This window comes from Mirounga leonina, unplaced genomic scaffold (genome assembly GCF_011800145.1).
Source record: "Mirounga leonina isolate KUSES-001 unplaced genomic scaffold, KU_Mleo_1.0 Mir_91, whole genome shotgun sequence".
Taxonomy (NCBI): Eukaryota; Metazoa; Chordata; class Mammalia; order Carnivora; family Phocidae; genus Mirounga; species Mirounga leonina.
In genome coordinates, this window is record NW_023270839.1 from 49,299,349 (window position 1) to 49,323,719 (window position 24,371).

Below are 24,371 nucleotides of genomic sequence, written 5' to 3' on the forward strand. Positions count from 1 at the left end.
ATTTAATGTTTCTCATTCAATTAATGCTGTTACATTTGGCTCTTACATAGCCAAAAACAAAAGTGTTCAAAGACAATCAAATGAAGTCTTAGAAAGTTTCAAGTGCATCACTGCTAGTTTGATTTTTTAAAATTTTATTATGTTATGTTAATCACCAAACATTACATCATTAGTTTTTGATGTAGTGTTCCATGATTCATTGTTTGCAATATAACACCCAGTACTCCATTCAGTACGTGCCCTCTTTAATACCCATCACCAGGTTAACCCATCCCCCCACCCCCTTCCCCTCTAGAACCCTCAGTTTGTTTCTCAGAGTCCATAGTCTCTCATGGTTCATCTCCCCCTCTGATTTCCCCCACTTCGTTTTTCCCTTCCTGCTATCTTCTTTTTTTTTTAACATATAATGTATTATTTGTTTCAGAGGTACAGGTCTGTGATTCAACAGTCTTACACAATTCACAGCGCTCACCATAGCACATACCCTCCCCAGTGTCTATCACCCAGCCACCCCATCCCTCCCTCCCCCACTCCAGCAACCCTCAGTTTGTTTAAGAATTCCTCATATCAGTGAGGTCATATGATACATGTCTTTCTCTGATTGACTTATTTCGCTCAGCATAATACCCTCCAGTTCCATCCACGTCTTTGCAAATGGGAAGATTTCATTCCTTTTGATGGCTGCATAATACTCCATTGTATATATATACCACATCTTCTTTATCCATTCATCTGTCGATACCCCTTCAGATCCCTACATTTGTATCTTTGGGGTAAATACCCAGTAGTGCAATTGCTGGGTCGTATGGTAGCTCTGTTTTCAACTTTTGTTTTCCAGAGTGGCTGCACCAGCTTTCATTCCCACAAACAGTGTAGGAGGGTTCCCCTTTCTCCGCATCCCCGCCAACATCTGTTGTTTCCTGACTTGTTAATTTTAGCCATTCTGACTGGTGTGAGGTGGTATCTCATTGAGGTTTTGATTTGCTAGTTTTGATTCTTATACATTAGTTATATCTTATACTTGGTTCTTAGGTGTGATAATGATAGTTACTGAGTGTGTAGGATTCTATCCATGTGTCCACCTAAGTAAGGAAGTTACTTCTTAAATGAATAAGACTAATTATAACTATTGAGTGAGAGTGAAATTAAGAGTATCCTAAAGGAAAGAAAAATGTCCAGTATATCTAAAACTAGTTTACTCTCCAATTTAGCTCTTTTTATTTTTTTTCTCTTGCAGTAAACATTGCAGTCTTCAGAAAATAAGTTAAGGAATGCAAGGCAAGGAAGAAAGTAAATTCATCCTGGAAGGACCCAAAGCACTTTGAAATTTTAAATGAATGTAATAATAGCTGCTAAAACCACCTTTGTCACCATAACGGATGAAGTACTTCAAATTTAAACGGTAACCAGAATTCTCATACTGTGTTACACTTCCACCAAGAACTTTATATGACTTGAAAGGATTTCTTTTTAAGTTTAAATATTTACCCTACAAATACCAAAGTATAGATAAAGCTGATAATTTTATTACTTATTTAGCATAGTCAGGTCTTTGTTTTGGCCCTTAATGTTTGACCCTGATATTGCTCAAAAAAATTGTTGTTTTTTTCCCGAGATTATGAACTTAACTTAGAAACAGATAAGCTTATTTGAGTAGAAATAGAGCCTAGTACTAGTATATTATAGGTCCATTCTTCACCAAATACCTTTCCTTTCACAGAAATAATGCATGAAGTGATAGCATATGCAGAGGTTTTTTAGTCTTGTTTTCTCAACTTTATTTCATGCTGTTTTTTAGTTTCCTTACTTGACATCTGATCTCTTGATCTTTTTGCCTTCCTATTTGACATCTTTTTATTTAAACACTGTGTTCTCCTTTGCCCCTCCTCACGAATTTAGAGTTATAAGAAACAAGAATCCAGAGTAGAAAAGAAGAGAAAAACTGGAAAAGATTACAAAATTATTTCTTCTTGTGAAATTACAAGGACTGTTGCATTTCAAGTAGAGTGGAAAGCAATTGTAGAAAGACTTAAGATTGCTTGTCAGTCTTCTTAAATCTCCTTGATCTTAGGCCATAATTGTTTCAGTGCGTGTTTTGTAAAGATTCAAATGTTTGTGAATTTTTTAAGGCATCTTAGTGAACAATTCATTGCTAGTGTACTAATTTGATTTTTACAGATAATCATTTGTTTGAGTCACTGTATCTTGGTAGTGAATGGGTGCAATTGACTAAAAACTAGGTTCCTGTGGTGAAGTGCAGATATGAAAATCAATCAAATACAATATCAATTGCTAGTCCTAATAATTCTAAGGAATTACAGTACCTGTTTCAAGGGAATTATTCAAACTAACAAGTGTAACCCACGATAAAGAGTACCTAAAGAATGAATGTTCTCATTATTCTTTCCTGTGCTAACGTTAACCTTGATTTAAAAAAAAAAAAAAAACCTGAATGTCGGTTTTTTAAAAACTTCTCCAATTGTTGCTTTAAACCTCTACTTAGGGCATAGTTAGATCTTTTCCATGTTCTTGCCACTACCACCCATGTAGCAGCATTTAGCCCTTTCTAAATTTCCAGTAAATTCTTTCTACTTCTCAACTATTAAAAAATAAAGTTGAAAAAAGTAACTTTTGAAACACAACAGAAATTAAAGTGCCGAATGTTCACTTACACAGGTAAGGTAATATGTAGAAAGTCATCACATTTCTCTTTCTTGGCGATGATCTATGTTTTCTTTACCTCTTGATTGTATAATCTCATATAACCATAGTTTCATTGATGAGATTATTAATACATTAAACCACAAAAACAAATATATTGTCAAAATTTTTACTGTGGTACTTTTACCACTCCTTATCAAACTCTTAACTCCATTAAATCTCTCTCTCAGTATTTTTGGTAACCATGGATAGGATCATTGAAATCTATAGATAGTGGATATTTCCAAGTATTAATTTCTACTTTTTTCACTGCCACATTTTTTTTCGGGGTTCTAATGTTATCAAGGAACAGACTAAGACAGAACTTGACCTCTCTACCAAATAAAAGAACTGCACTGATTCTCCCATCTAACCAGTTCAAAAGTCATGTAACTCACATTCATGAGGTATATAGAATTAAAGAAGACCATCTGCATTTAGATGTTTAATTTTTCTGGCCTCATTCAAGGTAAGTGCCTCCAAAATCCTAAGCCTATGATGTTTGAAGAAGGAATGGAATTAGATTTCTAGTTTTGCAATTAACAGGATTTCAAACTTGCATAATCGGGAGTTCACATTTCTAATTGTACAAACTATCATGGACACTTTGAAGAGGCTAATATTTAAACATTCCAGTGATGTAATTTTAAAGTGGAGTCAAACACCCAGCTTTATCTAAATTCATTTCATTATCTTAAAATTATGATTCTTGGGGTGAGGGGGTATGTTCTTGTAGAGAGCAAGACTACTCTAAACAATATATCCATCTAGAACCTTAAATTTATAAAGCTTGGGAGGCCTTTAGAACATCCTCTACAGCACCTTCATTTTGCAAAACTGTCTTTATGAAGGGAAGCCTATGTACAATTTGAACAGAAAAGAGGAATTAAAAATATTAGTGATTAATGTGTATTGAGTAATTACCATATGCCAAGCATTGGGATCAGGGTTTAATATGCATTATCTCAAGTTTCACAACTGTTTTTGACCATGGATCTTACATTGTACATATGAGGAGACACGTTCTCAGAGAAGTTAATTGCCCTACATCAAGTTTGCTAGTAAGCTGTAGAGCCAGTTCTGTTTGACTCCACGGCCTGAGCTCTTAACCAGAAATGCGTTCTGGTTTACAAATACTCAGGACAGTGTGTTGCGGTTGCTTCTTTTTGTAGTGAAAGATAGCAAGTTCTTATTATTAACTGCATGCTCATCTGCGCTTTGTGAAGTTATGCTCCCTTGAGGCGGGTATTATGTTTCTTTTGCAGCATCAATTTCATTTTGTCAGTAATTTATCATTATTTTGATTGTTTTTAAAATGTTAGTTATTATATAAAAGATGATCCACTCCTTAGTAAAGGCTAAGTTACTTGAAGATGATCTCAGTAGACCCACATTTTATTTGAGGTAGAGACTTAGAAGACAGAGAAAGGTAGGAGACATGGGTGGGGAAAAATGCAGACGGAACTGACCTCTGCTCAGCTCTCTTCCCTTGAAGTCTTATTTGCCTTTCTCTTTATCACCAGAAATTTTTCGTTGTTTTTCAGTCTCAGAAACTGATACTATCCCTAAAGACTAAAATAGTAATGAATCCAGAGACCAATTTATCTTAATGGCATAAATTTTTTGTTAAATTTACATATAGTCCCTTCAAATAGATACTTTGTATTCTAAGCGTAGAAAACTATTAACCTTTCATCAGGGTTTAAGACAATTAAGCCTATCACCAAGACTCAGCATATTAAAGATACCAGTTTTCCCCAAATGAATCTATAGGTTTAACTCAATTCCTCAAACCCCAGCAAGATTTTTCACATATTGTTTGCTATTTTCCACCAAGTTCTTTCTCCCCTCCGCATTATCACTATCCCTCCTCCACCACAGGAATTGTAGTCAGTCCCCATTTGAGAACAGGGGTGGAATGAACTGTTTCAGCCAATTGCATGATACCCAAAAAAATATGATCAAATATTTTATAGCAGTTTTTCAGTCCAAGGTTTAGTGACTCTTAATTTTCTGAGATTTTGCTTAAATACGAAGAGTGTTTCATGTCCCCCTGAAAAAAACTGTGTAATAGGAGGAAAAGCAAAAATAAAACAAGAAAAGCTATTTCATCCTTGCTTTCTAAACTGAGGCTATAAAATTCAAAATGATCCTGTGGATTCTTTTGGAGAGAATGTTGAGAGATCTTCTGGATTATCCCTAGCTTCTTGGAACTATCGATATACTTCGACAATGGAGTGAACTTCATGCCATTTTGTATTACTGACTCATTCATTCATTCATTCATCACATATTTACTTGGGAAAAATATTTGCAGTAGGTAAAAATTTTTAAACTTATTTTGTGCTTAACGTAGCATCAAGTGGTTTGTATATATTACATCTATCTTGGCTATAAGCATGTCGCTGTGGAAGGCACAGGGGATAGATAAAGAAGGGTATACAGTACAGGGCCTGACCTCAGTGGCTCACTAGCAGGGCAGGCAAACACATAAATAGATGTACCAGTTGTCAAGTGTTTAATGGAAATATGAGCAGAGAATTGTGACAGTGCTTTTCGCTACCTGGGAAGAGTGTGAGGGAAGACTTCCCAAAGCACAAAGGTATGCTTTGTGAGTGTTACTGGGTAAATAGGAGTTTACTGCCAGGGAACAAGCTAGAGAAAAAGAATTCTAGGCAAAGGGAATAACATGTGCAGAGATATACTTACCTTTTCTAAGGGGAAAAAAGTCATAGACTTTTAAAATTGAAGAGGTTGTCTGAGATATTTTATTTTGACACCTTTACATAAAAGGAAATGGAAGCCCTTGGAAACAAATGTACTTGCCCAATATTACTCAGAAATTAGAGTATCACTTCAAGTATTCTTTGTGTCATGTGGTAGCAGTTCTCCCTCTACACATGTATTACAGTTATGAAAATACTGTAACAAAATGACCCAGGGAGAGGATGTTTATCTGGACTTTGAGAAGAGCTTAGAAGTCCTTTCACCAAAGGCCTGGCCCTGGGTGAGGGATGATGGAGGGAGAGAGAGGAATCTGCAGCAATTGTGAAGGGCATTACTGTGCATGTTAAGAACATATTTTTACCCTTGGATTCATTGTGTCAGCTGTAATTAGCAGTAAATGTTGTAAGTTAATGACAATCAGCTGGAATACCACTAAACATATGAGGCTTTTGAAGAACATAATAAATGCAGAGAACCCCCTTGTTTCTGTTACTAGAAGGAAAATTTACCTACCATGCTCTTTTAACAGTGAAAAACTGGAAATCAGCAAAAAATGCTTATAACAGGGAAGCCAGTTATTCCCAATCCTACTGGTACTTCAAGCCTGAAGTAATTGACTCCATGTAGTAGCAACAGAATAGTGGAAGAGAAAAATAGTATTATCATTCTGGCTTGTATGTTTTGAAGATTAACAATTCTAGCACATAGTCACAGGAAAGCTTATCTAAAATTGCCAAATTGTAAAAATGAAAGGAAACTATTGATCCCTAAGAAACTCATTCTTCTTGGAATCAGGCCCAGCTTTTGTTTCCTTCTGCTGGTTTGGCATATAGAAAGGAAGGAAAGCATAAAGCATTCTGGTGCTATAGCACTCTCTGATGATATATAAAGGGCCATGTATAACTGGCAGATAAGGTTCACATGAAGAATGTTTAAAAGGAAACAAGATGCAGATGCTTTGTTTAGCTGCAAAATGGAGAAATGTAGTCAGTATCTGATGAAGAAAGATTAATCTTTTCAATAAATAATATTGAGCATTTTAAAAATTTTATTTATTTGAGAGAGAAGAGAGAGCACAAGCAGGGGTAGCGGCAGAGGGAGAGGGAGAAGCAGACTCCCTGCTGAGCACTGAACCCAACACGGGACTCAATCCCTGGACCCCAGGGTCATGACCTGAGCCTAAGGCAGACACTTAACCGACTGAGCCATCCAGGCACCCCTAGTATTGAGCATTTAAAAACAAAACCAAAAAGAAACAAAAGGGCATTGGCTCTTGCCTTGACGAGGGCCTCAGAGGTGAATGAAAGAGAGGATGTAGAAGTAGAAGTAGAGAAAGTAGTAAGACTGCCACAAGAATAGAAACATCAAAATGGTAGAAGGAATTATTGCAAACTTGTTTCATCATTTGAGAAGCATTATGCATTATAGGAAATGTGTATATACATTATGAATAAATAAAGATTCATTTAATCCACTAGCATACTATTGACAGAGTGTTATGTTAGAATAAAGGGGCATTATATAGGTCCCTTGAGGGGATCCTATATAAACAATAACAGAACATTGGTAAGTGCTGTCACACTGGTTGGTGCCAAGGAAGCCCAGAGAAGGGGAGTGAGCTCTGAGTCCACTGAAGAATGTTAATTGATTCACTTGTCCCTTTGAGGACTTTGAGAAATTGTTGTTAATTTGATAGCTAAAATCCAATATGGGATGTCTTCCATCTGCTGCCATTTGAATCTGTGATAATTACCTCAGGCTCAAAGAAAAGAAAAAGTGAAGGAACCTGATGTGGTTTCCTCTTATCTTTCCTTTTAGCTGTCATTTGATCTGCTTTAAAGTGGGTAGTCTTTCTCTTGCCTCAGGTTGCTGCCCATTCTGTACAGTCTCTATCATACAAGGAAAGCAGCAAAGGAATTTTTTTCTGTGTAATTTTATTTTATTTTTTAAAAAATTTTTAAATTTTATTATGTTATATTAGTCACCATACAGTACATCATTAGTTTTTTATGTGGTGATCCACGATCCATTGTTTTTCATATAACACCCAGTGCTCCATGCAGTACGTGCCCTCCTTAATACCCATCACCAGGCTAACCAATCCCCCCTCCCCTCTCCCCTCTAGAACGCTGTTTGTTTCTCAGAGTCCATAGTCTCTCATGGAATTTTTTCAAAGACTGCCAAAACTGTAGGAATGAAAGATCACTCTTCCATAAGAGTCTCCTCAACTCCACACACACGGAGAAGAGAAGTTGGAATTGCATGTGATCACTTTGGCCCACCTTCTGTGGGTTTCTAATGTACGTTCTCATCTCTTTTGAAGGATTATTTATTGCAACTTGTACTCACACTTTCCCTAAAACAAGTACTCCTTTTATTCTCCCCCAGTCTTCTATCACTTAGCAAGAGCGTTGGTGGAAATTACTTTTCCATAAAAAGAACTGTGCCACCTACTCTTCAAATGCCACTGATTAAGAAAATCATTGATTTTTTTCCCCCCTGGGGAATAAATTAGGCTTTCCCTTGAGAGTAGAAAAAAATAAATAATGGGATGTAAAGAATGAAGATGGCTGTGTGTTATAAGGAAAATGTTTATGCAGTTGCCATGGAAATAGCATGTAGGCATTCAAACCAGGAGCTTATGATATCTCTGTATTTGCGAAATATAAATCAGATATGACTAGCATTCGTTCTCATTCTTGGCTCAGATTTAGTCCAACATGTGTGGTTATATAGACTATGCTCCTATTATAGCATACTTGCTTAATACTTGCAGGAAACTGCAATACCAGGTGCTGCCATCTTTTAGGATCATATATTTGAGGCATAGAGGTGGTGATTCCCAGCAAATGCTTCCTAAACTGCTATTTGTTACAGCACTATCAGAGTGCCCACAGCTGGACTTGCCTATGACATTTGTAATTAGCAGAGCTGATTAATTCTTTCTTAAGTGAAACATGCACAATGTTGGACCTAATTTGTACTGGCTAATTATTTCTGAGTGATGTCAGATTCTGAAAATGCATAGTTTGAGACTTTATTCTTAATGTATTTCACACTGGAATAAAATGCAACAGGCACTGTTTCTGAATTACTGTTACACTTTTCTGTCCGAAGACATCAGTTAGCCTTTAATTTCTTTTTTTTTTTTTTAAGATTTTATTTATTTATTTGACAGAGAGAGTGAGATACTGAGAGCAGGAACACAAGCAGGGGGAACGGGAGAGGGAGAAGCAGGCTTCCCACCAAGCAGGGAGCCCTATTCGGGGCTCGATCCCAAGACCCTGGGACCATGACCTGAGCCAAAGGCAGATGCTTAACCGACTGAGCCACCCAGGTGCCCCAGTTAGCCTTTAATTTCATGCTTTATGAGTGAGGCATGATAGAAATCTAGAGAGGGCATATATGAATTTTGAGAATACAGATATTTGACATAATTTTCCACAGCTTGTACTTTTTTCACTAATTCCAAAGATACTACAGACAATGCAAACACTACCTGCAGCTAGTGCCTTTTAATGGGCGCATGACCCAGAACAGTAGGAAAATCTAAAAATGATTAGAATATGCTCTATTCATGGAAGATAGTGTGTTACCTACTTAATTTCAGTACCCCATCCTTCTATGCCAACTTTGTTAGCCATTTCATAGCCCATAAGTTTATCTTTACCCTGTGTATTTTCTCCTCTCTCAGATTTCCTCTGAGACATATTACATACTTTGTAAGCAGAAAGCCTAGAGGCTTACTTTCTTTCTTTCTTTCTTTTTTTAAAGATTTTATTTATTTATTTGACAGAGAGAGACACAGCGAGAGAGAGGGAACACAAGCAGGGGGAATGGGAGAGGGAGAAGCAGGCTTCCCGCTGAGCAGGGAGCCCAATGTGGGGCTCAATCCCAGGACCCTGGGATCATGACCTGAGCCGAAGGCAGACGCTTAACGACTGAGCTACCCAGGCGCCCCGAGGCTTACTTTCTTATTAAAGCAGTAATTGCTTATATGGTCCAATACATATAACGGTAATTTAATGAGACCAAATAGTTACACAGGTGGAACAGTGGGAAAGTACTAATCAGAGAGAGTTTTTCAGAGGAGATGAGTTTTGAGTCAGAATTTGAAGATAAAAGCCCTTTCCTGAGGTGATTTTGACAATATATTTCAAAAGTTTAAAAAATAAAAGTACTTGTACTATTTAAAGAGATAAAGATGTTTGCAAGGATTACATTAGGAGGGTGTCTTCACTACAGCATGTTTATATTAGATAAAATGTGGAAACAAATATCAAAATATAAAGGAATGAATAATTTTAGGATAAATCTAGAAAAGGAAAACGTGCTGCCATTTAAAATAATGTTATAGAAGAATACATATTGATAGGGAAAAATATTCATGATATGTTGTTCAATGGGAAAAACAGGATTTTATTTGGAATTCTATCAAATCTGTAGATCATTTTGGAGAAAATTGGCATGTTTACTCTGTTGGGTCTTACAGTTAATGAACATAGTATATCTCTCCATTTATTTAGGCCTTTATTTCTTTAATTTGCATTTTATAGTTCTTAGCATACAGTTGCTGTACCTGTTTTCTTAGACTTGTACATGAGGATTTCATTTTTCTTTTTTGCAAGGGGAGCTATTCTAAAAGGTATTTCTAAATTTTGATTTCCATTTTTATATTGCTTATGTATAGAAATGTAGTTAATTCTTGTGTGTTGACCTTGTATCACGCAATCCTACCATACTCATTTATTAATTCTAAGAGATTTCTTTATAGGTTCTTTGGGATTTTCTATGTGTACAACTGCATGTCATCTGCAAATTGGCAGTTTTATTTCTTCATAATTGGTGTGCTTTTTATTTCTTTCTTTTGCCTTATTGTACTGTGTAGGACTTCCAGGATATTGTAGAATAGGAATAATGAGAGTGGGCATCCTTGTATTGTTCCCTGTTTGGATGAAAAAGCAGCTTTTTTACTATTAAGTATGATGTTAGCTGTTGTTTTTGTAGATGCCCTTTAATCATGATAAAGAAGTTCTATTCCTAGTTTGCTCAGTGTTTTTGATAAAATGGGTATTGGGTTTTGTCAAAATAAATTTTATCTATCAATTGATATGATCATGTAGATTTTCTTCTTTGGGCCATTAATATGGTGAGTTACATTGATTAATTTTTTCATGTTGAACTAAACTTACATTCCTAGGATGAACCCCACTTGTTTATGGTACATTATTCTTTTCATATATTACTGGATTCAGTTTGCTAATATTTTGCTAAAAGTTTTTTTTAAGATGTTATTGATTGATTGATTGATTGATTTAAGAAAGAGCACAAGAGGGGAGAAAAGCAGACAGGTAGGGAGGGGGGAAAGAATCTCAACTAGACTCTGTGCTGAGCACAGAGCCCCACGTGGGACTCGATTTCACAACCATGAGATCATGACCTGAGCTGAAACCAAGAGACTGATGGTTAACTGACTGAGCCACCCAGGCGCCCCTTTGCTAAGAATTTTTATGTTTATGTTCATGAGGAATATTGGTCTAGTTTTGATAAATTGATTTTGGGACTTGTGTGCTGTTTTGCTGGTTTTGACATCAGAGTAAAGCAGATCTCAAAAAATCAGTTGGAAATATTCCCTTCTCTTCTACTTTCTAGAATACATTGTGCGGAATTGGTGTTATTTTCTTCTTGAAATGTTTGGTAGGAATAGAGCTTTATAAAACCATCTAGTCCTTATTTTGTTTGTGGAATGATTTTCACTATAAATTCAATGTCTTTTATAGTTACAGGGCTATTTAGGTTATCTGTTTTTATCTGAGGTGAGTTTTGGTAGCTTGTGATTTTCAAGAGCTTGATCTATTTTATCTAAGTTGTCAAATTTAAGTGTGTAGAATTGCTCATACTGTTCCCCTTTTATATTTGTTTAATATATGTAAGGTCTATAGTGATAGCTTTTTTCTTTCCTAATATTGGTAATTTGTGTTTTCTCTTTGTCGGCCTCACTAGAAACTTACAATTTTATTAATATTTTTGAAGAATCAGCTTTAGGTTTTATTGTTTTTCTCTTTTCTATTTCAGTTGTTTCTGCCCTTAGCTTTTTTTTTTTTTAATTTCTGTATGCTTTGGGTTTATTTTTGTTGTATTCTATTTTTTTTAAAGATTTTATTTATTTGTCAGAGAGAGCACAAGCAGGGGGAGCAGCAGGCAGAGGGAGAGGGAGGTTCCCCGTGGAGCAGGGAGCCCGATGTGGGACTCGATCCCAGGACGCTGGGATCATGACCTGAGCCGAAGGCATACGCTAAACTGACTGAGCCATCCAGGTGTCCCTAAATTTTTCAAGATTTATTTATTTATTTGAGAGAGAGAGAGAAAATAAGCAAGCGGGGGAGGGGCAGAGGGAGAGAGAATCCTCAAGCAGACTCCCTGCTGAGCACAGAGCCCTATATGGGCTTGATCCCAGGATCCTGAGATCATGACCTGAGCCAAAATCAGGACTTGGATGCTTATCTGTCTGAGCCACACAGGTGCATCTGTCGTATTCAAATTTTTTATGGTAGAATCTTAGATTATGAAATTATTAGTTTGAGACATTCCTTTTGTGATATAACCATTTAATACCATAACTTTCCCTGTTAGCACTGCTTTAACTGCATCCCACAAATTTAGAAATTTTGTAATTTATTTTTGTTCAGTTCAAAATATTTTCTAATTTCCCTTTAATCTTCCTCTTTGAATCAAGGATTATTTGTTTAGACAATTTCCAAGTGTTCGGAGGATTTCCTGTTATCTTTCTGTTATTTCCTACTTTTTATGGTCAGAGAACATTCTTTATGATTTCTGCTCTTTTAAATATCTTGAAGTTTCTTTAATGACCTAGGTTATGGTGTATCTTGGTAAATGTTTCATGTACACTTGCAAAGAATGTATATTCTGCTTTTGTTGGATAAAGCATTCTATAAATGTCAATTAGTTTCAGTCGGTTGATGGTATTGTTCAGCTCTTCCATATCCTTACTGATTTTTTTGTCCACTGTTTGCTGAGAGAGTGTTGAAGTTTACAGCTGTAATCGTAGGTTTATCTATTTCTCCTTTCAGTTTTGTCAGTTTTTGCTTCTTATATTTTGAATCACTCTTGTTCAATTCATACACATTTAAGAGTCATTACGACTTTTTGGTGAATTGACATTTTTATCATTATGTAAGGTTTCTCTTTATCCTTGTCAATTTTCTTTACTTTGAATTCTACTTTGATAATATAGCCACTCCAGCTTTATTTTGATTAGTGCTTTCATTTTACATTTTTCCTTCTTTTTACTTTTAACCTACCTATATCATTATATTTGAAATGAGTTTCTTGTAGATACCAAATAATTAGGTCATGATTTTTTAAAATCCATTCTCATACTCTCTTTTAAATGGTGTGTTTATACTATTTTATAGTATGCATAAAATTTGCATCTAACATAATTGACATTTTTGAATTTAGGTCTACCATTTTTTTTCTGTTTTTTTTTTTTTTCCCCACTGTTTTACATCCTGTTTTCCCTTTCCTGCCTTATTTGAACATCTTTTGGCTTTCCATTTAATTTACCTATTCTGTTTTTTACTATATTTGGTTTTATTAAGATTTTATTTCTCATTTGATAGAGACAGAGAGAACACGAGCAGGCAGAGCAGCAGGCAGAGGGAGAGAGAGAGAAACAGGCTCCCCGCTGAGCAGAGAGCCCAACACGGGGCTTGATCATAGGACCCTAGGATCATGACCTGAGCTGAAGGCAGATGCTTAACCAACTGAGCCACCCAGGCACCTCTACTATATATCTTTGTAAAAAAAAAAAAAAATTTTAGTATTCTCTAGGGATTACCAGGTACATATTAAACTGTTTATTGTCTACTCAGAATCAGTATTTTACCACTTCAAATAAAATGTAGAAACCATATCACCACAGGTGGCTTTATCCCCCCACCTCCCCACTTTACACTATAGTTGCCTTATATATTACACTTTTTGCATTGAAAACTCCATCAGACAATATTATAATTTTTGCTTTTACCTGTCAAACATATTTTAAAGAATTCAAAAGGAGAATATTCTGTTATAGTTATCCAGATATTTACCATTTCTCTTTCTCATTATTTTTAAACTTCCAAATTCCATCTGATAACATTTCTCTTTGTCTGAAAAATAGAAAAAACAATTCTTTTGTAGCATATCTGCTGATAACCTTTTCTCTTGGTCTCCTTCATCTAAAGTGTCTTTATTTGACCTTCATACCTGAGGAACATTTCTGTTGAATATAGAATTCTTGGTTGACAGTTCTTTTCTTTCAGCACTTTAAAAATATTGTGCCATTTTATACTGGACTCATGGTTTCTGATGAGAAATTCATACTCATTCAAATTAGTTCCCTAAAAGTGTTGTTTTTCTTTGGCTGGCTTCAAGGTATGTTTGTTTTTTGTTTTCATCAGTTTGATTAGGATGTCCTGGTGTGGATTTCTTTAGACTTATCTTTTGTTGAGTTCAGTGAGCTTTTTTAATCTGTGGGTTTATGTCTTTTGCCAAAATTGGAAATTTTTTAGACATTATTTCTTCCAATGTTTTTATAGCCCCATAATCTTTTTCTTTTCCTTTTGGGATACCAGTAACATAGATGATCGACCTTTGGTTATTTTTCCACAAGTCCCTGAGGCTCTCTTGATTTTTTTTTTATTATGTTGTGTTAATTACCATACCATAATTAGTTTTTGATATACTGTTCCATGATTCATTGTTTGCATATAACACCCAGTGCTCCATGCAGTACGTGCCCTCTTTAATACCCATCACCAGGTTAACCCATACCCCCACCCCTCTCCCCTCTAGAACCCACAGTTTGTTTCTCAGAGTGCACAATCTCTCATGGTTTGTCTCCCCCTCTGATTCCCACCACCCTTCGTGTTTCCCTTCCTGCTATCTTCTTTTTTTTTTTTTTTAACATATAATGTGTTATTTGTTTCAGAGGTTCAGGTCTGTGATTCAACAGTCTTACACAATTCACAGTGCTCACCATAGCACATACCCTCCCCAATGTCCATCACCCAGCCACCCATCCCTCCCCACCACCATTCTAGCAACCCTCAGTTTGTTTCCTGAGATTAAGAATTCCTCATATCAGTGAGGTCATATGATACATGTCTTTCTCTGATTGACTTATTTCGCTCCGCATTATATCCTCCAGTTCCATCCACATCGTTGCAAATGGGAAGATTTCATTCCTTTTGAAGGCTGCATAATATTCCATTGTGTGTGTGTGTGTGTGTGTGTGTATACATATATATACACACACCATATCTTCTTTATCCATTCATCTGTCAATGGACATTTTGGCTCTTTCCACAGTTTGACTATTGTGGTATAAACATCGGGGTGCACATACCCCTTCGGGTCCCTACATTTGTATCCTTAGGATAAATACCTAGTAGTGCAATTGCTGATACCCAGTAGTGCAATTGCTGGGTCGTAGGGTAGTTGTATTTTCAACTTTTTGAGGAACCTCCATACTATTTTCCAGAGTGGCTGCACCAGCTTGCATTCCCACCAACAGTGTAGGAGGGTTCCCCTTTCTCCGCATCCCCGCCAACATCTGTCGTTTCCTGACTTGTTAATTTTAGCCATTCTGACTGATGTGAGGTGGTATCTCATTGAGGATTTGATTTGGATTTCCCTGATGCCGAGCGATGTTGAGCACTTTTTCATGTCTGTTGGCCATTCGGATGTCTTATTTAGAAAAATGTGTGTTCATGTCTTCTGCTCATTTCTTGATTGGATCGTTTGTTCTTTGGGTGTTGAGTTTAATAAGTTCTTTATCGATTTTGGGTACTAGCCCTTTATCTGATATGTCATTTGCAAATATCTTCTCCCATTCTGTCAGTTGTCTTTTGGTTTTGTTGACTGTTCCTTTGCTGTGCAAAAGCTTTTTATCTTGATGAAGTCCCAGTAGTTCATTTTTGCCCTTGCTTCCCTTGCCTTTGGCGATGTTTCTAGGAGGAAGCTGCTGCAGCTGAGGTCGAAGAGGTTGCTGCCTGTGTTCTCCTTTAGGATGTTGATGGACTCCTGTCTCCCATTTAGGTCTTTCAACCATTTGGAGTCTATTTTTGTGTGTGGTGTAAGGAAATGGTCCAGTTTCATTCTTCTGCATGTGGCTATCCAATTTTCCCAACACCATTTGTTGAAGAGACTGTCTTTTTTCCATTGGACATTCTTTCCTGCTTTGTTGAAGATTAGTTGACCATAGAGTTGAGGGTCCATTTCTGGGCTCTCTATTCTGTTCCATTGATCTATGTGTCTGTTTTTGTGCCAGTACCATACTGTCTTGATGATGACAGCTTTGTAATAGAGCTTGAAGTCTGAAATTGTGATACCACCAGCTTTGCTTTCCTTTTTCAACATTCCTCTGGCTATTCAGGGTCTTTTCTGGTTCCATACAAATTTTAGGATTATTTGTTCCATTTCTTTGAAAAAAGTGGATGGTATTCTGATAGGGATTGCATTGAATGTGTAGATTGCTCCTAGGTAGCATTGACATCTTCACAATATTTGTTCTTCCAATCCGTGAGCATGGAATGTTTTTCCGTTTCTTTGTGTTTTCCTCAATTTCTTTCATGAGTATTTTACAGTTTTCTGAGTACAGATTCTTTGCCTCTTTGGTTAGATTTATTCCTAGGTATCTTATGGTTTTGGGTGCAATTGTAAATGGGATCGACTCTTAATTTCTCTTCTGTCTTGTTGTTGGTGTATAGGAATGCCACTGATTTCTGTGCATTGATATTATATCCTGTCACTTGACTGAATTCCTGTATGAGTTCTAGCAGTTTTGGGGTGGAGTCTTTGGGGTTTTCCACATAAAGTATCATATCATCTGCAAACAGTGAGAGTTTGACTTCTTCTTTGCCGAATTGGATGCCTTTTATTTCTTTTTGTTGTCTGATTGCTATGACTAGGATCTCTAATACTATGTTGAATAGCAGTGGTGATAGTGGACATCCCTGCCGTGTTCCTGACCTTAGGGGGAAGCTCTGTTTTCCCCATTGAGAATGATATTCACTGTGGGTTTTTCATGGATGGCTTTTATGATATTGAGGTATGTACCCTCTATCTCTATACTCTGAAGAGTTTTGATCAAGAAAGGATGCTGTATTTAGTCAAATGCTTTCTCTGCATCTATTGAGAGGAGCCTACGGTTCTTGTTCTTTCTTTTATTAATGTATTGAATCAAACTGATTGATTTGCAGATGTTGAATCAACCTTGCAGCCCAGGGATAAATCCCACTTGGTTGTGGTAAATAATCCTTTTAATGCACTGTTCGATCCTATTGGCTAGTATTTTGGTGAGAATTTTTGCATCCATGTTCATCAAGGATATTGGTCTGTAATTCTCCTTTTTGATGGGGTCTTTGTCTGGTTTTGGGATCAAGTAATGATGGCCTCATAAAACGATTTGGAAGTTTTCCTTCCATTTCTATTTTTTGGAACAGTTTCAGAAGAATAGGTGTTAATTCTTCTTTAAATGTTTGGTAGAATTCCCCTGGGAAGCCATCTGGCCCTGGCTTTTGTTGTTTTTTTTTTTTTAAGATTTTATTTATTTATTTGACAGAGAGAGAGCGATAGCGAGAGCAGGAACACAAGCAGGGGGAGTGGAGAGGGAGAAGCAGGCTTCCCGCAGAGCAGGGAGCCTGATGTGGGACTCGATGCCGGGACCCTGGGATCATGACCTGAGCCGAAGGCAGCCGCTTAACGACTGAGCCACCCAGGCCCCCCCTGGGCTTTTGTTTGTTGGGAGTTTTTTGATGACTGCTTCAATTTCCTTAGTGGTTATAGGTCTGTTCAGGTTTTGTATTTCTTCCTGGTTCTGTTTTGGTAGTTGATACATCTCTACGAATGCATCCATTTCTTCCAGATTATCTAATTTGCTGGCATATAGCTGCTTATAGTATGTTCTTATAATTGTTTGTTTTTCTTTGGTGTTGGTTGTAATCTCTCCTCTTTCATTCATGATTTTATTTATTTGGATCATTTCTCTTTTCTTTTTGATAAGTCTGGCCAGGGGTTTATCAATCTTGTTAATTCTTTCAAAGAACCAGCTCCTAGTTTCATTGATCTGTTCTACTGTTCTTTTGGTTTCTCTTTCATTGTTTTCTGCTCTGGTCTTTATTATTTCTCTTCTCCTGCTGGATTTTGCCTTTATTTGCTGTCCTTTAGGTGTAGGGTTAGGTTGTGTATTTGAGACCTTTCTTGTTTCTTGAGAAAGGCTTGTATTGCTATATACTTTCCTCTTAGGACTGCCTTTGCTGCATCCCAAAGATTTTGAACAGTTGTGTTTTCATTTTCATTGGTTTACATGAATTTTTAAAGTTCTTCTTTTATTTCCTAGGTGACCCATTCATTCTTTAGTAGTATGCTGTTTAGCCTCCATGTATTTGAGTTCTTTCCGACTTTCCTCTTGTGATTGAGTTCTACTTTCAAAGCACTGTGGTCTGAAAATAGGCAGGGAATGATCCCAATCTTTTGGTACCAGTTGCGACCTGATTTGTGACCTAGGATGTGATCTATTCTGGAGAATGTTCCATGGGCGCTAGAGAAGAATGTGTATTCCGTTGCTTTGGGATGGAATGTTCTGAATATGTCTGTGAAGTCCATTTGGTCCAGTGTGTCATTTAAAGTCTTTATTTCCTTGTTGATCTTTTGCTTATTTGATCTGTCCATTTCAGTGAGGGGGGTGTTAAAGTCCCCCACTATTATTGTATTGTTGTCAATGTGTTTCTTTGCTTTTGTTATTAGTTGCCTTATGTAATTGACTGCTCCCATGTTAGGGGCATAGATATTTACAATTGTTAGATCTTCATGTTGGATGGACCTTTTAAGTAGGGTATAGTATCCTTCCTCATCTCTTATTACAGTCTTTGGTTTAAAATCTAATTTGTCTGATAAAAGGATTGCCACCCCAGCTTTCTTTTGATGTCCATTAGCATGGTAAATGGTTTTCCACCCCCTCACTTTCAATCTGGGGGTATCTTTGGGTCTAAAATGAGTCTCTTGCAGATAGCATATTGATCGGTCTTGTTTTTTAATCCAGTCTGATAGCCTGTGTCTTTTGATTGGGGCATTTAGCCCATTTACATTCAGGGTAACTATTGAAAGATAGGAATTTAGTGCCATTATATTGCCTGTAAGGTGACTATTGCTGTATATTGTTTGTGTTCCTTTCTGGTCTATGTTGCTTTTAGGCTCTCTCTTTGCTTAGAGGACCCCTTTCAGTATTTCTTGTAGGGCTGGTTTCGTGTTTGCAAATTCCTTTAGTTTTTGCTTGTCCTGGAAGCTTTTTATCTCTCCTTCTATTTTCAGTGAGAGCCTAGCTGGATATAGTATTCTTGGCTGCATATTTTTCTCATTTAGTGCTCTGAATATATCCTGCCAGTCCTTTCTGGCCTGCCAGGTCTCTGTGGATAGGTCTGTTGCCAGTCTAATGTTTCTACCATTGTAGGTTACATATCTCTTCTCCCGAGCTGCTTTCAGGATTTTCTCTTTGTCTCTGAGACTCGTAAGTTTACTATTAGATGTCGGGGTATTGACCTATTTTTATTGTTTTTTTAGGGGGGTTCTCTGTGCCTCCTGGATTTTGATGCCTGTTTCCTTCCCCAAATTAGGGAAGTTCTCTGCTATAATTTGCTCCAATATACATTCTGCCCCTCTCTCTCTTTCTTCTTCTTCTGGGATCCCAATTATTCTAATATTGTTTCATCTTATGGCACCACTTATCTCTCGAATTCTGCCCTCATGATCCAGTATTTGTTTATCTCTCTTTTTCTCAGCTTCTTTATTTTCCATCATTTGGTCTTCTATATCACTAATTCGCTCTTCTGCCTCATTTATCCTAGCAGTTAGAGCCTCCATTTTTTATTGCACCTCATTAATAGCCTTTTTGATTTTGACTTGGTTAGATTTTAGTTCTTTTATTTCTCCAGAAAGGGTTTCTCTAATAACTTCCATGCTTTTTTCAAGCCCAGCTAATATATTTAAAGTGATGATTCTTTAAAGTGATGAACTCTAGATCTGACAGCGTACTAATGTCCGTATTGAGTAGGTCCCTGGCAGTCGGTACTACCTCTTGTTCTTTTTGTTGAGGTGATTTTTTCCATCTTGTCATTTTGTCCAGAGGAGAATAGATTAATGAGAGAACAAAATGCTAACAGGGTAACAACGTCCCCAGAAACTATATTCTAAAGAAATCAGAAAAGACCTGAAGCCAGGGGGAAAGAAAGAAAAAAGATAAAGGGGAAAAAAAAAGAAAAAGAAAAAGATAAAAACAAACAAACAAACAGAATATGATCAAATATGATCAGGCTGGTGTATAGATCAGTGCCACACACTAGATTTTGGGCGTATTTTGGTCTGTTAAGAGAAAATGCCTCCCATAATTTTAAAGAAAGAAAAACTTATATATGTACAAAAATAAGGGTTAATACGATGAAGGGATGGAATATGAGTGTAAAGATGAAAAGTATAAAAGATTTTATAAAAAGAATTGATAAGAAGTTGGTTGAAAAAAGAAGAGGATTTAAAAAAAAAAAAAGGAGAGAATGTGATCAGGCAGTAGACTAAAACAAAGCCATACACTAGAGATTTAGGGTTTTTGGTCTGTTAGAAGAAACTGTATCCCAAAATTTTAAAGAGAGAACTATATATATATATACCAAAAATAAGGGTAACTACTATGAAGGGATAGAATGACTCTAAAAATGAAAAATAAAAAAGATTTTTTTAAAAAAAGGGATTGATAAGATGTTGCTTGAAAAAGGGAAAAGAAAAATTCAAAAAAAGAAAAAGTTTAAAAAAAAATTAACTTTGAAAGACTAAAGAATCATGGGAAAAAAGCCATGAATTCTATGTGCAGTGTTCCCCTAGTGCTGGAGTTCTGCCATTCTCATTGATCGGTAAACTTGGTCCTGGCTGGCTGTTCTTGCTGATCTTCTGGGGGAGGGGCCTGTTGCTGTGGTTCCCAAAAGTCTTTGCCAGAGGCAGAATTGCCCTGCCTTTGCCCGTCGGCCTACATAATCTGCTCGGGTTTGCTCTCCATAGCTTTTGTTCCTTGCGAGCTTTCAGTACAGCTTTGGAGGACGAGATTTAAATGGCGGCCTCCCAATCTCTGCCCCGGAGGAGCCGAGAACTCGGGGCCCCACTCCTCAGCGAGCCCCCAGAGAAAAGCAGTCAGTCACTCCCGTCTCCTCGGTCTCCGGCCGCACTCCATGCTCACCCAGCCTGTGACTGAGCATTTCTATCTGTGGCACCCGACTCGGTGTGGAGTCTCCAAATCCAGCAGATCCCTGCGGTGCGCTCCTGCGCCACTCCTCCCGGCAGAGGAAGGGGAGTCTCCCTGGATCTGCTGCTTGTTGGTTCCCTGCTGTAGGAGCAGTGGCCCAACTGTGCCGCGGATCATAGTTTATGGCAACCCCGAGCTGAGAGCCCGCTCTTCGGCTCCGTCTCTGCAGCTGGCTTCCCCACTCCGATACCTGGGAGCTCTGCCTTATTCAGGCACCCCTGATCTTTCTGTGACCCCGAAAGTCTTGAGACCACACTGTCCCAGTGAGGTTTCCACCCCCCGCTTAGCCACTGGAGCGACGTCCCTCAGCGGAGCCAACTTCTAAAAGTTCCGATCCTGTGCTCCGCTGCTCTATCACTTGCCAGTAGCGGCTGACAGAGGCTCCCTTCCCCACCGCGGTCTGTGTTCCCAAATATCGCCTTAGATTCACTTCTCCGCATGTCCTACCTTCCAGAAAGTAGTCGCTTTTATGTTCAGAGAGTTGCTGCTCTTCTCTTCTTTGATCTCCTTTTGAGTTCGTAGGTGTTCAGAATGGTTTGGTAACTATCTAGCTGAATTCCTGGGACCAGACGAAATTTAGGTCTCCCACTCCTCCACCATCTTGCTCCTCCCGCTCTCTTGATTTTTTAAAAATTTATTTCTCTTTATTGTTCAGAGTGGACTGTGTAATTTGTATTAAAGAGTCCTCAAGTTAACTGACTCTTTCCTTTTATCATCTGCTATTCAGCTCTCCCAGTGAATTTCTTCATTTAAAATGTATTTTTCAACAGAAACCATAGGTAAGAGTAAGAAAAATAGTAAGCACAGAAGAAAAAAAATTAAAGTACATCTGTAAAAATCAGTCAAGAGAAATGCAAAATAAAAGGAAGTAAAGGGTGATACCAAATATTGAGACATGGAGGGGAGAGGAGTAAAGAATGAGTTCAAAATTAAGCAAACATCAGCTTAATATATACTGCTATATGCAGAAGATGTTAATATACACCAAATGGTAACCACAGATCAAAAAAAACATGGATATGCAAAACAAAGAGTAAGAAAGCCCAAGTATATCACTAAACAAAATGAGCAAATAGTGAAAGAGAGAATTAGAAGAAAGGATTCGGGGTCACTACAAAACTACACAACTACAAAATCAACCCCAAAACAAGTAACAAAGTGGTAATAAATACATATTGATTAATAATTCAAATGTAAATGAACCAAATGCTCCAATCAAGGTGAGATAGAAAAATAAAATCCATATATATGCTGCCTACAAGAGACTCATGTCAGACCTAAATACACCTACAGATTGAAAGTGAGGGGATGGAGAAACAGTTATCATGCAAATGGATGTAAAAAGAAAGCAGAGTAGCAATGCTTATATCGTGCCAAATAGACTTTAAGACAAAGTCTGTAAAGAGACAAAGAAGGACACTGTATGAAATAAAGGGGACAATCAAAAAGGAAAATATAACAATTGTAAATATTTATGCATCCAACATGAGAGCACCCAAATACATAAAATAGTTAATAGCAAACATAAAGAAACATGAGAGCACCCAAATACATAGTTAATAACAAACATAAAGAAATCGATAATAATACAATAATAATAGGGGATTTTAATACCCACTTACATTAATAGATCACCTAAACAAAATCAAGATGGAAACAGTGGCTTTGAATGACATACTGGACTAGAGGGATTTAACAGATACATTGAGAACATTTCATCTGAAAACAGTAGAAAACACATTATTTTCAAGTGCACATGGAACAGTCTCTGGAATAGATCACATATTAGACCACAAAGTAGGCCTCAACAAATTCAAAAAGATCGAAGTCATATACCATGCATCTTTTTTGACCACGATGCTATGAAATTAGAAATCAACCTCAAGAAGGAATATGGCAAGACCACAAAAATACATGGAGGTTAAATAACATACTACTAAACAATGAATGGGTCAACTAAGAAATCAAAGAAGAAATCAAAAATTACCTGGAGAGAAATGAAAATGAAAACACAATGGTGCAAAATCTTTGGGATGCAGGAAGACTGGTTCCAAGGGAAGTTTATAAAATACAGGCCTACCTCAAGAAGCAAGAAAAATCTCAAATGAACAATCTAACCCATACACCTTAAGGAAGCTAGAAAAAGAACAAATAAAGGAAGGAAGTGATAAAGATTAGAGTTTGAGACCCATGTTGGGGACAGAAATTACTTTAAAAAAAAGATTTGAGCAGAAATAAGTGATATAGAAACAAACAAACAAAAACAGTAGCACAGATCAATGAAACCAGAAACTAAAAAAATAATAGAACAGATCAGTGAAACCAGGATCTATTTCTTTGAAAAGATTAACCAAATTATAAGCCTCTATCTAGACTCAAAAAAAAAAGAGAGAGAGAGAGAGAGAGAGAGAAAGGACTCAAAATCACCAATGAAAGAGGAAATATAACAACCAACACCACAGACATACAAACAATTGTAATATTGTGAAAAACTATATGCCAACAAATTAGACAACCTAGAAGAAATGGATAAATTCCTGGAAATGTATAACCTACCATAACTGAAACAGGAAGAAATAGAAAATTTGAACAGACTGATTACCAGCAAGGAGGTTGAATCAGTAATCCAAAAACTCCCAACAAACAAAAGTCCAGGACCAGACTGCTTCACAGGGAAATTCTACCAAAAAATTTTTTTAACCAATCATTTAAAGAAGAGTTAATACTTATTCTACTCAAACTATTTCAAAAAAAAATAGAAGAAGAAAATTCATTCTATGAGGCAAGTATCACCCTGAAACCAAAACCAGGTAAAGATACCATAAAAAAAGAGAACTTCAGGCTAATATCTCTGATGAACATAAATGTAAAAATCCTCAACAGAATACCAGCAAACAGAATCTAACAATACATTAAAAAGCATTCACCACAATCAAGTGGGATTTATTCCCGGGATGCAAGGGTAGTTTAATATTCCCAATTCAACATGATTGAATTGATTGCTCAACACATCAATAAGAAAAAGGATAAGAACTATATGATCATTTCTGTATTTAATAGATGCAGAAAAAGAAATTGACAAAGCACAGCATCCATTCATGATAAAAACCTTTAACAAAGTAGGTTTAGGAGTATACCTCAATATAATAAAGGCCATATATGATAAACTCACAGCTAATATCCTCAGTGGGGAAAAACTGAGAGTTTTCTTACTAAGGGCAGGAACAAGACAATGATTGTCCACTCTCACCACTTCTATTCAACATTGTACTGGAAGTCCTAGCCACAGCAGTTAGACAACCAAGAGAAATTAAAGGCATCTGAATTGGTAAGGAAGAAGTAAAACTTTCACTCTTTGTAGATGACATGAATCTGTATATAGAAAACACTAAAGGCACCACCAAAAAACTGTTAGAACTGATACATGAATTCAGTATATTTGCAGGGTACAAAATCAATGTACAGAAATCTGTTGCATTTCTACACACTAATAATGAAGCAACTGAAAGAGAAATCAAGAAAACAATCCTATTACAATTTCACCAAAAGTAATATAATACCTACCCTAACCAAAGAGGTAAATGACCTGTAC

The 24,371-nt window shown here is 36.8% G+C and overlaps 1 protein-coding gene across 5 annotated transcripts in view; it reads left to right on the plus strand.

Moving 5' to 3' along the window:
* PEAK1 (pseudopodium enriched atypical kinase 1) overlaps positions 1 to 24,371 on the plus strand; it is a 321,626-nt gene that overhangs the window by 151,357 nt on the left and 145,898 nt on the right. For 2 of the 5 annotated variants that reach the window (XM_034993980.1, XM_034993979.1), the window contains exon 6: positions 1,238 to 1,402. The exons of 2 other annotated variants lie outside the window; for them this stretch is intronic. The gene's annotated coding sequence lies outside the window, so the exon portion shown is untranslated. Of the gene's footprint in view, positions 1 to 1,237; positions 3,170 to 24,371 lie in introns of all 5 variants that reach the window. One more of the 5 variants, XM_034993978.1, reaches the window with a different exon arrangement.